Source organism: Nicotiana tomentosiformis, chromosome 1 (assembly GCF_000390325.3).
Source record: "Nicotiana tomentosiformis chromosome 1, ASM39032v3, whole genome shotgun sequence".
In the NCBI taxonomy this organism is placed as follows: Eukaryota; Viridiplantae; Streptophyta; class Magnoliopsida; order Solanales; family Solanaceae; genus Nicotiana; species Nicotiana tomentosiformis.
Genome location: NC_090812.1, coordinates 100,137,044 through 100,151,754, shown reverse-complemented (window position 1 = coordinate 100,151,754; position 14,711 = coordinate 100,137,044). Strand labels below are relative to the sequence as shown.

Genomic DNA, 14,711 nt, shown 5'->3' with positions numbered 1-14,711 from the left:
AGGGTAGTGAGAATCAAGTGGCGGACCACTTGTCCTGATTGGAGGAGGAGGGGAGGCCACATGATGGCCTTGAGATAAATGATTCATTTCCCGACAAGCAACTCCTAGCCATTTCTATGACCGGGATGCCATGGTTCGCCGACTTTGCCAATTATCTTGTGAGTGGTATTGCACCGAATGAGTTCTCTTCAAACCAAAGGAAGAATCTCAAACGGGATTGCCTTGACTATTATTGGGATGAGCCGTATCTTTTTCGGATATGTACCGATGGTGTGATCCGACGATGTGTGCCGGAGGAAGAACAAATGGGTATTCTTAAGGCTTGCCACTCTTCACCGTATGGTAGTCACCATGGTGGAGCAAGAACGGCGGCAAAAGTTTTGAGTTGTGGATTCTATTGGCCTACTCTCTACAAGGATAATAGTGAGCTTGTCAAGCGGTGTAATGAATGCCAAAGGGCCGGTGGGATCTCAAAGAAGAATGAAATTCCTCTTACCACCATTTTGGAGATAGATATTTTCGATGTGTGGGGTATTGATTTTATGAGTCCGTTTGGTAGCCCTTGTGTGAATACCTACATTCTAGTTGCGGTGGATTATATATCTAAATAGGTAGAGGCCATTGCTTTTCCCAACAATGAAGCAAGGAGTGTGGTGGCATTCTTGAAAAGAACATCTTCACGAGGTTTGGTACCCCCAAGAGCCATTATTAGTGATGGGGGTTCGCATTTTTGCAACAAGGCTTTTGATACCTTACTCACAAAGTATGGTGTCACTCACAAAGTATCAACCCCCTACTATCCTCAAGCAAGCGGACAAGTTGAAGTCTCCAACTGGGAGATAAAGAGTATTTTGTCAAAGATAGTCAATGCCAACCGGACGGATTGGTCAAGAAAACTTGACGATGCTCTTTGGGCTTATAGAACGGCCTACAAAACACCGATCGGGATGTCTCCATACCAGTTAGTTTTCGGGAAGGCATGCCATCTTTCAGTAGAACTTGAGAATAACATCATGTGGGCTTTGAAGAAGTTAAACCTTGAATGGGATGTCGCGACAAATCTAAGGGTGTCATAATTGAATGAGCTTGATGAATTCTGGTATCATGCCTACACAAGCTCGTCCCTTTACAAGGAGAAGATGAAGTACCTCCATGACAAGTACATCCACAACAAGGAATTTAAAGAGGGTGATCTTATGCTATTGTTCCATTCCCGGTTACGGATGTTTCCGGGCAAGTTGAAGTCAAAATGGAGTGGCCCCTTTGAAGTGGTGAATATAACCCCCTTTGGTGCTTTAGATTTGAAAAATAAGAATGACGTGGTGTTTAGAGTCAATGGGCACCGGGTTAAACATTATTTTGGCAAGGTTGATGATGGCCACATTGTGGCGGTCCTTTATTTCAAATGATTAGTAATCTGCATCGTGCTGCAACGTTAAATCATGCGCTTCCTGGGAGGCAACCCATGTGTCTTTTTCTTTTTCTATTTCTCCTTTGTTAGATAGGATTTGTTTTATGCTAACTAGTTTTGAAGTATATGCAGGAATAGGTGTGCATTGTAGGGACTAAGCAAGAAAAATTGGCTAAGTTTCACAAAAGTGCGGACCGCACCAAAATTATGCAGATCGCACAATCACTCTGCGGCCGCACAATTCTTTGTGCGGTCGCACAACTGGAAGACCAAAAATGCATGTTCTCTGAAGTTTGGCTTGTCAAAATTCCTTAACAATTTGCGGTCCGCACAAATTCTGCGGCCGCACTCACTTTTGTGCGGACCAAAGAACTTCTTCAAAGAATCAGGTAAAGAGTGCGGACCACACTCAAAATTTTGCGGCCGCACTCAGGTAAGTTCTGGGCCCGATGGGTCAACCTATAAATAGGTCTTTTTAATACTTTTCACACTTTACAATCTCTGAACTCTCAAGCTCTAAGCAAACACAGTGCATCCCCCACTAGTTATCAAACTTCAAGCATTTCATCTCTGTAGATTCTCGCCTGCACCCTTCATTACTGGTATGTTCATTTCATCTTCTCTTAGTTTTGTTCTTTTGTCTAGGGTTAATTTCATGCCTAAAAATGTCAATAGTTAGTCATCTTTTCTCAAAATCATGTGGGTAGCTTCATAATTGTTAATTGGGACATGGGTAAATAGCTAATCATGCTTAATTATTAGGGCCATGTCTAATTCTTGCAAAACTTATATGAATCGTATATTAGTGCCGTATTAATCCAAATTGTGCGGTCGCACACACTTTCGTGCGGTCCGCAGTCTCTAAGTTAGGGCATCTGTATGCTTGAATTGTGCGGACCGCACTCAAAAATATGTGATCCGCAGTCAAAATTGTGAGGTCTGCACTCACTTTTGTTTTGTCCGCACTTGGCAGTTTGCGGCTGCACTCACTTTTGTGCGGTCTGCACTTGGCAGTCTGCGGTCGCACTCACTTTTGTGCGGTCCGCACTTGGCAGTCTGCGGCCGCACTCATTTTTGTGCGGTCTGCGCTGCCTCTCCTGAGACTGTTTATCCACAACTGGCCTGTAACTGTCATGCATGTATTTGAGTCCTATGAACCTGAACTCTAAGTGATTCTTATTGTTATAATTTCAGACAATTGTTAGATCACGTGGTAGAGGAGATTCATCAAAAGGGAGGGCAGAACCCTCCCGAGGCCGAGGACAAAGCAAGAGTAACCTACCACTAGTCATCCAGAGAGCGATAAGCAAGAAGGCTATGACCAACAGAGTCCCTGAATCATTAGAGACCAGTGAGTATCTCCCATCTGGGGAAGCTTCTGAGGGTAACTCCGTGCAAGCGCAGCCGGAAGCCCAATCACAACAAGTCCCGGGTAGATTCCACTTGCTAGATGAGTCATCTTCCGGTGCTAGTTCTTCTGAAGGTTCGGAAGAGGGTAGCCCAGATTCTGAGTCCTCTTCCTCACATGTCCCGGCTGCACCAATCAATGTTGTTGATGATGATGATGTCCCAGACGATGGTAGAGGGGGTGATGCTACAGTGGGGGGGTTTAGAGAGGTCGAGGAAAAGGGAGATGTGGGAAGACAGATTTGTCAGCTTGACTTCCTTCAACAGATTTAGAGATTGGTGGGCCCAGAGATCGCTCACTCTTGAGCAACAATTCTTGATGAAGGATTTGGACAAACACAACCCAAATGTCCTCAGACAGTTCCAGGAGAGAAAATGATGGAAATGGTTCACCTAAAGCGCCCTCGATGCAAATGAGCACTTGGTTAAAGAATTTTATGCCAACGTGGCTCACATTAAGAAGGGTACCAAGGTGACAAAAGTGCGAAATCTGAAAATCCGATTTGACTCCTGTGCTTTGAACTCTTATGTGGGATTTGAAGAAGTGGAGGCAGCCCAATACTTGGAAGAGCTGGCAATGGGTGATGCATCTCGCCCGTGGCTAGCTGAGATTTTGGCTATTCGAGGATCAACACCTCAGTGGCTCACAGCAGGGTTCCCATAGTCCGGGCCACCCTAAACTTTGAAGCTAAAGGGTGGCATACTTTCGTGTGCAGCCGCATTGACCCGTGCTTGAATGAGAACAACCTCCCACTTCCCTGAGCAGTCCTGGTGGCTTCGATATGGCTGGGTACCCGATCAATGTGGGTGCTATAATGTCAACGAACATCACTTTGGATGTCCAGAAGGATGAGAGGTCCTACCCTTACTCGAACTTCCTCACAGAGTACTTCAATGATCAAAAGGTGGAGCCGAGGCAGTATGATATTCCTCATATTGGGGACAATGCTCATTTTTATTTGGGGGGTGGTCTATTTTGATTGATTTGACATTGACATTTGGTCTGTAATAACTCTTATACTATTTTTCTTTTATCTTTATTTTCTCTTTGGTTATGTATATATTCTTCCCTTTCCCTTGATGTTTATATTCATTTTCCCCCCGGTTTGTATATTCGTTTGCCTTACTTTCCGTAGTTTAGCTTCTTTAGTTTGTCTTTCTTAGTAGTATAACTTCTTATTTATTTTAGTAACTACTTTTTGATTTGTTAGCTTCTTTTTTACTTTTGAGTGAACAATAAACCTTTGATTTTCTTAATGCCACGGTTCTTTCCAAAGGTGGATTTTGTGTGAACCGGGTGTCTCTTCCCAACGATAGATGGCGTGACAACCTTCTTAAGGGATTGAGTCTGTTTTCTTTTATGTTTAGACAAAAAAAATAGTAGTAATGAATAAAAGGGTCTCTAACATGCTTCACTTGGTACCAACACATTTACCCATGACCTTATGGTTAAAAACAAGTTGTTGGCAGAAATTAGATCTAGTTGTGACCTTTTGACTCTTGTGTTGACTTAAGCAGTCATCCAGTAGTTTAGTCGAGCCATTTGTGATTTCAATCTCAACTAGGGTTATTGTGGGCCCTCGACTCCATTCTCTTTAGCAATCTAGCAGCGTGAGAGGTGAGGTATTGAATTTCAAGTCCAAGTACCCGTGCTAATAGTCTAGAACTTGCGTCGAATATTTTTCTAGGCAAAATTCTAAGGGTATCTTGGCTTGCGAAATGATTGTAGGCTCTCCTTGGTCCAATTTGAAATTTGAAATCTTCCATTGCCTACTAATGTGATATCCCTAGTCAACCCATTTGAGCCTAAGCCCTTTTTCTTTCAATAACCACGTTACAGGCCTTTATCCGTTTGGTAATGACCCTCTCTTGGCACCCGATCTTTCCTTAGCATTCTTGAGAAATAATTGGCAAAAACATAAGTTTGGGGGGAGAGATGAGGAGTTTGAAAGTGATATAAAGGTACAAAGAAGAGAAAGAAATGAAGAAAATGGAAGTCAAAGAAAAGAAAAAAAATGCCAAAAAGAAAGTGAATAAAGTAAAGAGTTGAAGGGATTCAAAGAAAATCAAGGATGAAAGGCATGGAGTAAATAGAAAAGGAGAAAAATGAATGTCATGATCAAGAAAGAGTGACTTTATGTCTCTCTAGTTCCCTCGAGGAAAAAGAAATTGACTCAAAGAGTCGACAAAGTATGAGCCAAAAAGAGAAAATGGAGTGCTTAAGGAAAGATGAACCCATTCTCATCCATTAAGTCCTACCTTGATCCAAAAAAGCCTTTATTACATCCCGAAAAAGCCCTACGTGATTTCAAATTGAGTGAGCTTGCATTATTGGTGATTTACATGAGGGGCAAGCATATGGTACTTAAAGCCGTACTTGTGACATTCTTTTGAGAGAGATGAATGAACTTTTCATTATCCTTGAATTGAATGTTGCATTCTAAAGTGAGATTTGCTAACAGAGAGTAAAGGAGGAGGAGTTTGGGATCCACAATGACCTACATGAAAGAGCGAGCTTCCTTGATGAATAAAGTCAACTCTTGATGCTCTAGTGTCACATTAGAACTATGGTACTCAAAACGTCAAATCATTGCATTATTGATAATTCATTCGTGTTGTGGGTAATTGTTGGTCCCAATTGATGTGTGATTGATTCACCTTAGGCCAGCTGAAATAGTCCATTTTCTAGTGGAGGTGGGAATTGTCTTAATTGCCTGAGGTCAAGCAAAAACTTAAGTTTTTGGGAGTTGATAAGTAGGGATTTTGGCTGCTTATTTTCACTCTTTTACTTGCGTTTTAGCTCAAAATTGCTTAAAGGTATTCCCGAAATCTAACGAAATATACTTGCTTGCAGGAGTGTTAGAATATGAGCTAAAGAAATGAAAATCAACTCAAGAAGGAGTAATATTGGAGAAGGACAAAAACAAGGCTAAAAGGGCACTGTGCGGACCGCACAATATTGAGTGCGGCCACAGATAATGAAGAAAACCTCTTACAAGAAATGACATGTAAAGTGCGGATCGCACAATTATGGTGCGGCCGCAGAAGACAAAGATCATAGAGATGGGATTTCAAGTTCAAGAAGAAATGTGGACCGCACCATTTTTATGAGGCCGCATAATCAAGAGCGCGGCCGTACTCATTTTTATGCAGTCCGCAGAAGTCTCACACAGCCAGAGCCTAAGATCAAAGAGTGCAGACCGCACTATAATAGTGCGGCCACAGAAGCAAGAGTGCAGCCACACTCACAAATGTGCAGTCCGCAGTAGTTGAAGGAGTGCGGCCGCAATCCAGAATTGTGCGACCACAGAACTGGAACCTGTCAAGCTAAGTCCCGTTGTGCATACCGCATACATAATTATGCGGCCGCACAACCTCCGTAGGGGTATTTGTATCAGATATTTTCAGCTTAGTATAAATAGAACTTTTTGTCATTTTTAGGGTAAGTTTTGTTTTAGGAGAGCACCTGAGCCGTTTTTCTTTACTGTTTTGAGTAATATCGTACTAGATTAGCTTCTAAACATTAGATTTTCTTTTCCTAATCAATTATTATGCATTTTATCTTAATTTCTTCTTATATTTCTTCATTTTTCATGAGTAGCTAAATTTCTAGCTAGGGTTGTGGCCCAACCCTAGTGTGGGTACTTAATGGGTGTTTGATTTAGGACTTGTTTGTGATTGGGTTAGTGATATTTAGCCTAGTTCTTGCTTGAATTCAAGAATTAATAGTTGCAAACATTGATTCATGCCTAATTGACTTAGTCTCTACTTGAGAAAGAGAGACTAAGTATAGGAAAATTTGGCTAACAAGAAATTGAGGTGAACCCAAGAAATTGATAGCCCCAATTAAAGGGTTGAATCTAGAGATAGTAAGACCCGACTTGAGCAGTTATCACTTGTTTTGTGCAATACCCATTTGGATTTGAGAAAACCAAATTGGGCAAAACTACTCAAACTACCGAGAGGTATAGAGTGGGTAATTGCGTGTGATTACTATATTACAACCCCGACCAATCAAGCTTGTCCTGGAGTTTTCAACCCTTTAGGTAACCACCTAGGTGAAAGTCACGACCCTAGATTTTTTATCTTTTGGAAAACAACCAAAACCAAAAATATTGTCTCCTAGTTTTATAATTGCAATCAATAGTTTAAAGTAGAAGTAGAAACAACAAACAAGAATGTGGAAGTGTAATCTAAGGCATATTGTACAATTACACTAAATGTATACCTAATCCTAGTTCTAACTCCCTGAGGATTCGACCATGATAACGACCAGGTCGGGAATCCAAACTAGAGTAAGAGTTTGAAAAGTAAATGCGGAAGCAATAACAATAAGGAATTGAACAACTAGAACTAAGGGGCAGAAAATAAAGGATATGGGAAAATTCAAGGAAAGAATTCCAAAAACTTCCAAGAACGCAAGTTCTATAGCCTTGACAAGATCAAAGCAACAACGTCTTGATTTATTGAAGACATCAAACGCCTTTATTTAAAAACAAATCAAAACAATAGATTCAGATCTTGACCGCTTTACAAGTAACTTGAGACAACAATTAATAACTAGTATTAATCGCCTTCTAAGAATACCACAAAGGAATCAAAGATATCACAATAGAGACGTAATCTAACTACCTTGAACTATGAACTAGTAAAGGTTGAAAGATAAATCTCAAAGCACAAGTAACAAAGGTTCAAAAGAACTCTCAAAGTATGATATACTTAATCAATAATGAAGTCTCTCAATGAATGAGAAGAATGCCTTATTTATAGGAGTACTAAGACATAAAAAAGTCCTTAAAATTAGGTAGGGTAGCTGCTAAGGCATAAAAAGTCATTACAATTAGGTAGGGTGGTTGCTAAGGAGTAAGAAAAGTTATTAAAATTAGGTGTGGGCGGCCAAATCCCATTGGGGCAGATTTGGACCTTAAAACTACTAGTTTGGGCCATTGGTTTGGACTCCAATTGGGCTCCTTTTGAAATACCCCCTTTTGGACCTCTTTTAAGCTCAGTTTGAACCCCTTTGGTGGACTTCAAGGGCTGATTTGGTGGTCCAATCTTCCTCCTCTTGGACTTCAATTTGGATCACCAAATAATTGTAAAACTTGGATAATTCATCTACTTTGGGCTTGAGCTCTTTCTATACAATTAAAAGCTTCTTTATTTGCCATTGAAGTCCATCAACCTTAGTTTGCAACTCTTTAGCTTGAGATCTTGTAAATGACCTTGGAGCTTCCAAAACTCTATCCTTATACTTGATGCTATTATTCCCCTCTTCTTGAAAAGAATTCGTCCCCGAATTCGATCCTACATCAAACAAAGACAAGTCAGCAATATTGAATGTAGCACTTACTTGGAACTCACCAGGAAGGTCTAGCTTGTAAGCATTGTCTCCAATCCTTTCAAGGATTTGAAATTAGCCACCTCCTCTAGGATACAACTTTGACTTCCTTTTGGAGGGAAATCTCTCCTTTCTAAAGTGAACCCAAACTAAATCTCCAGGTTTAAAAATAACTTGTTTTCGACCCTTATTCTTTCTCAAGGCAGTTTGCTCATTTTTCTTCTCAATTGCAAGCCCTGTTTGTTCATGAATTTTTTTATCATCTCAGCCTTTTTCCTACCATCAAGATTAACAATATAATTAGTAGGTAATGGTAATAAATCAAGGGGAGTGAAGGGATTAAAACCATAAACAACCTCAAAAGGAGACAAACCTGTAGAAGAATGGATTAGTTCTATTGTAAGCAAATTCAATCATAGGTAAGTGAGCTTCCCAAGAAGTTAATTTTCCTTTCAAAACAGCCCTCTACATATTTTCTAAGGTTCTATTAACTACTTCAGTTTGTCCATCAGTATGTGGGTGACAAGAAGTAGAAAATAACAATTTAGTGCCTAACTTCCCCCAAAATACACGCAAAATGGCTCAAAAACTTACCATCCCTATCACTAACAATAGTTCTAGGTATACCATGCAATTTAACAACTTCTTTTACAAAAAGATCAGCAACATGTGAAGCATCATTAGTCTTTAAACAAGGAATAAAACGAGTCACTTTGGAGAACCTATCTACCACAACATATATACTATCCTTACCATACCTTGTTCTAGGCAAACCTAACACAAAATTCATAGAAATATCAATCCAAGGTGAAGTAGGAACAGGTAATGGCGTGTAAAGACTATGTGGTAACACTTTAGATTTAGCTTGTTTACATTCCAAACATTGTGCACACATTCTTTCAACATCTTTTCTCATTCCAGGCCAAAAGAAATTTTTAGCAAGTATGTCTAGTGTCTTTGAGACTCCAAAATGACCCATAAGCCCTCCACAATGTGCTTCCCTTACAAATACTTCACGTAAAGAGCAATTAGGGATATACAACTTATTTTCCTTAAAGAGAAACCCATCTTGGAAGTTAAACCTCTCAAAAAGACCCAACTTACAATCTGCAAAAATCTTACCAAAATCAACATCATTAGCATAAAGTCCCTTGATTTGATCAAACCCCATCAATTTAGAAGTCAGGGTAGAAACTAAAATATACCTTCTTGAAAGTACATCCGCAACAATATTTTCTTTCCCTTGTTTGTAAGAAATTATATAAGGAAAAGCTTCAATGAATTCAACCCACTTAGCATGCCTTCTACTAAGCTTACCTTGACTCTTCAAGTATTTCAAGGATTTATGGTCAGTTTTAATGACAAACTCTCTTGGCCACAAGTAATGTTGCCATGTGGCTAAAGCCCTTACCAAAGCATATAGCTCTTTGTCATAAGTGGAATAGTTCAATGTGGCTCCACTCAACTTCTCACTAAAGTAGGCAATGGGTTTAGAATCTTGCATCAAAACAACACCTATTCCTTTGCCAGAAGTATTACATTCAATTTCAAAAGATTTAGAAATCACGCAATTGTAACAATGGAGCAGAACATAACTTTTCTTTCAACAAGTTAAAAGCATCATATTGTTCTTTTCCCCCATGTAAAAATCTTATCCTTTTTAATAACTTCAGTTAAAGGAGAAGCAATGATGCTAAAGTCTCTCACAAACCTCCTATAAAAACTAGCAAGTCCATAAAAACTCCTAACTTCAGTTACACTTTTAGGTTTAGGCCATTCTTTTATTGCTTTAATTTTCTCTTCATCAACGTCAACTCCTTTAGAACTAACCACAAAATCCAAGAAAATCACACGATCCACACAAAAAGTACACTTTTTAAGATTAGCAAATAAGAGTTACTTTCTAAGAACATCAAAAACTTGTTTTAGGTGTTCTACATGCTCTTCTAATGTGTTAGAAAAGATCAAAATATCATCGAAGTACACCACAACAAATTTTCCATGAAAATCCTTAAAGATATGATTCATTAATCTCATCAAAGTGCTAGGTGCATTAGTCAAGCCAAAAGCCATAACTAAGCCCATATTTGGTCTTAAAAGCAGTTTTCCATTCATCTTCAGGATTCATTCGAATCTGATGGTAACCACTTTTTAGATCAATTTTAGAAAAGATTTTGGATCCATATAATTGATCCAACATGTCATCAAGATGAGGAATAGGATGGCGATACTTTAACGTTATCTTGTTGATTGCTCTACAATCCACGCACATCCTCCAAGTTCCGTCTTTTTTTGGTACCAATAGGACGGGAACAGAGCAAGGGCTCATGATCTCTCTCACAAAGCCTTTCTCAAGCAACTTCTCAACTTGCCTTTGAAGCTCTTTTGTCTCTTCAGGATTACTCCTATAAGTAGGCCTATTTCGAATTTGTGATCCAGGCACAAAATCAATTTGATGCTCAATTCTACGCAAAGGTGGCAATCCATTAGGAATATCTTTAGAAAAGACATCTTCAAAATCCTGTAAAAGAGAAGAAATACTACTTAGCAAAGAAGAAGTTAGTAACTCAGAATTAATCAAAGCTTCTTTGTAAGTAAGTAGTATTATGGGCAACCCCTCTTTTTTTGTATTTAAACACTCCTTGGCTTTTATATAGAAACTCTCTTTTTTCCTTTCCTTAGCCTATTTCCTCTCACCAAGACTTTCTATTTTTTCATTCAAACCCCTTTTTATCTCTTCTCTCAAATTGTTGCCCTCTCTCTCTTTCTCTCAGCCATCTCTCTTTTTTTCTAACTCTTGGCCTCTTTTCTTTTCTTTTTCCTCAAGCTCACTTTTTATCCCTCCCTTTGGTTTTTCCATTGTTTCCCTTAATCTCTTTTGATCTTCAAACACTTGAGAAGAAGACAAAGGTGCAAGAGTAAATTCCCTTCCATTTAGCTCAAGAGAATACCTATTCTTCCTTCCATTATAAAAATCATTCCTATCATACTGCCAAGGACGACCCAGTAAGATATGACAAGCTTGCATATGAATTATGTCACAAAGAATATCATCCTCATATCTACCAACATTGAATGAAATCATGCATTATTTGTTTACCTTTAGTTAACCACTATCATTTAACCATTGGAGTCTATAGGGAGTAGGGTGTTTCATGCATGCAAGTCCCAATTTTTACACAAAGTATGAACTCACCACATTAGCATAACTACCACTATCAATGATCATAAAATAAGTTTTCTCCTTTATCCCACACCTACTATGAAATATATTCTCCTTTTGTTCTTCACTATTGCTTCCCAAAATGATAGTCATAACCCTCCTAACTACCCCAATCATGCCATCATTAGGTAGTTCTATATCATCATCATTACTAACATCTCCCTCTTCTTCTCCCTCATTGTTTTCACTCTCATATCCTCCATCTTCTCTAAGAATGATGTTTCTTCTACTTGGACATTCATGCATCATATGTCCCCTTCCTTTACATTTATGACACTGAATAGAATTAGAAGGTGCAAAAGGTTTAGGGTTAAAGGTTTTACCTCCCTCTTTGTTCTCAAATTTACCTTTATCCTTGTCTTCTTGAGGTCTAGAAGAACTCTTCATCTCTTGATTCGGCCATGGCTTCTTGGAGATGGTGTTTGACCGACCTTTCCACGAACTAGTTTTCTTTCTTTTATTTTGATTTTCTATATTTACAGACAAATCAACTAACTCATCTATTGTTACATATTGTTGTAATTCTACTACATCAGCAATTTTCTTATTTAAACCATTTAAAAACCTAGCCATTGTAGCATCTTCTTCCTCCATACAATTAGCTTGGATCATAGCCATATCCATAGCCTTAAAGTACTCATTCACAGACATGGACCCTTGCCTCAATGTTTGAAGACATTGTTGTAGCTCCCTTTGAAAGTGTGATGGTACGAATCTCTTCCTCATCACCCTCTTCATCTCAGCCCAAGTAGCAATTGGTACTTGTCCTTCTTGCAATCTGTCCCTAGTAAGCTTTTTTCACCAAATAGCAGCATAGTCAGAAAACTCAACAATAGCAAGTTTAACCTTCTTACCCTCAGAGTAGTTGTGACAGTCAAAGATGGCTTCAACCTTTCTCTCTCAGTCAAGGTACAAGTCTGGATCCCTTGTTCCCTTGAAAGATGGCATATTCATCTTTATACTATTTATATTATCATCTTCTACTCTACCTCTTTGTCCCCTCCTATCTCTTCTCACCCTATCAAAATCAATATCATTAAAATTATTTATATGGTTTTCTTGATTTACAATGGGATCAAGGGGTACATTTCTCCTAGCTTGGGGCCTAACATTATTTTCCCTTCTAAGTTCAGCTATTGTATCATTTTGCTCAGCAATAGTGTCCCTCATCTCTTGAAGTTGCGAATTCCACCTTTCGAATTGTTGATACATAGCTTGCAAGGTAAAATTATTTCTTGCTTTGATTTCGACTTCTTGAAGAACCCTTCGTTCATCATCACTACCTGTACGTGACATCTTAAATAATTAAACTGTATCAGACAAATTGACTTTTTCCTCAATTGTTCTCACACACACTTTGCCTTTTTTCTCTCTCGAAATAACCTTTGAACAAAATACTTTGTAGATTTATAGTTAAACCCAACTCATATAAAGTTCTTAGTAGTAAAATATAGATTTTTGGGGAACAAATGAAAGAAGAACCAAATCCTAGAACTATTAGGCTCGGTTGAAACAAAACACGAACAAAAAGGAAAGGAATATATATTTAGATTAGAAAGAGTAAGAAAAAATTAAATTTTTGTCTTATCTTTGAAATTTGGGATCCCTTCTTCTTGTTTCCTTTGATAGTTTTTGGAAACAAATTAGATACAAAATAAATTTCCTCGAGAGCAAGCAATATTTTTTTTAAAATTGATTTTCCTTTTTTTTAACTTATTTTTTTCGCTCTTAATATTCAAGAAATCCCCAAAATTATCAAGAACGAAACCTTGATAGAACTGCTCTGATACCACTTGATAACGACTAGGTCGGGAATCCAAACTAGAGTAAGATTTTTAAAAGTAAATGCGGAAGCAATAACAATAACGAATTGAACAACTAGAGCTAAAGGGCAGAAAATAAAGGATATGGGAAAATTCAAGGAAAGAATTCTAAGAACTTCCAAGAACGCAAGTTCTATAGCCTTGACAAGATCAAAGTAACAACGTATTGATTTATTGAAGAAATCAAACGCTTTTACTTAAAAGTAAATCAAAATAATATATTCGGATCTTGACCGCTTTACGAGTAACTTGAGACAATAATTAATAATTAGTATTAATCGCCTTCTAAGAATACCACAAAGGAATCAAAGATATCACCATAGAGAAGTAATCTTACTACCTTGAACTATGAACTAGTAAAGGTTGAAAGATAAATCTCAAAGCACAAGTAACAAAAGTTCAAAAGAACTCTCAAAGTATGATATACTTAATCAATAATGAAGTCTCTCAATGAATGAGAAGGACTCCTTATTTATAGGAGTATTAAGGCATAAAAAAATCCTTAAAATTAGGTAGGGTGGCTGTTAAGGCATAAAATATCATTACAATTAGGTAGAGTGGTTGCTAAGGAGTAAGAAAAGTCATTAAAATTATGTGGGAGCGGCCAAATCCCTTTGGGGCAGATTTGGACCTTAAAACTACCAGTTGGGGCAATTGGTTTGGACTCCAATTGGGCTCCTTATGAAACACCTCCTTTTGGACCTCTTTTAAGCTCATTTTGAGCCCCTTTGCTGGATTTCAAGGGCTGATTTGGTGGGCCAATCTTCCTCCTCTTGGACTTCAATTTGGATCACCAAATAATTGTAAAAGTAAAATTTGGATAATTCATCTACTTTGGGCTTGAGCTCTTCCTCTACAATTAAAAGCTTCTTTATTTGCCATTGAAGTCCAGCAACCTTAGTCTGCAACTCTTTAGCTTGAGATCTTGTAAATGGCCTTGGAGCTTCCAAAACTCTATCCTTGTCCTTGATGCTATCAGACTCCGACTTGCATTGGGTTTTATTATTGCTTCGACCGCCTCACTACCTATATTTGTGGTGTGAGTTTGGGCGACATTAATCACCGTATAGTATCCAACTTCTCTCTTCACTATCTCTCTCACAACGCCAGTCTCTTCCCCATTTTATATCCATGATTCTCCACTGATTCATCTCCATTGTCTCTCATTTTCAATATTTTTTGCTCCAAAAAGTTGTGGTAAGTGTTAAAGTTGTGAGATTTTCGCTGGTACTGCGCTTCTTCTATTTCTATTTACTAATTTTTTTTATAAATAATCACCATTGTTATACTTTCACCAGAAAACTCAAAATTTCATCTCCAATGGCTGATTCAACAACTCTAAAGAGGGTTACCCGAGGTATACCCAACAAAGCACTCAATTTCGAAGGGCATCTTTCGATTTGCAAATCACTCAAGCGGAACATGTATTTGCAGGTTCAGCAGCAAATACACAGCAGAATACAGTTAGCTTGAGAATACAGATGAAAACACTTAGTTGGAATACATAAC

General features: G+C 38.4%; 1 pseudogene; it reads right to left on the bottom strand.

Moving 5' to 3' along the window:
* Window positions 1–7,955: 7,955 nt before the first annotated feature.
* Window positions 7,956–14,359, bottom strand: LOC138907628 (uncharacterized; annotated as a pseudogene).
* Window positions 14,360–14,711: the final 352 nt, after the last annotated feature.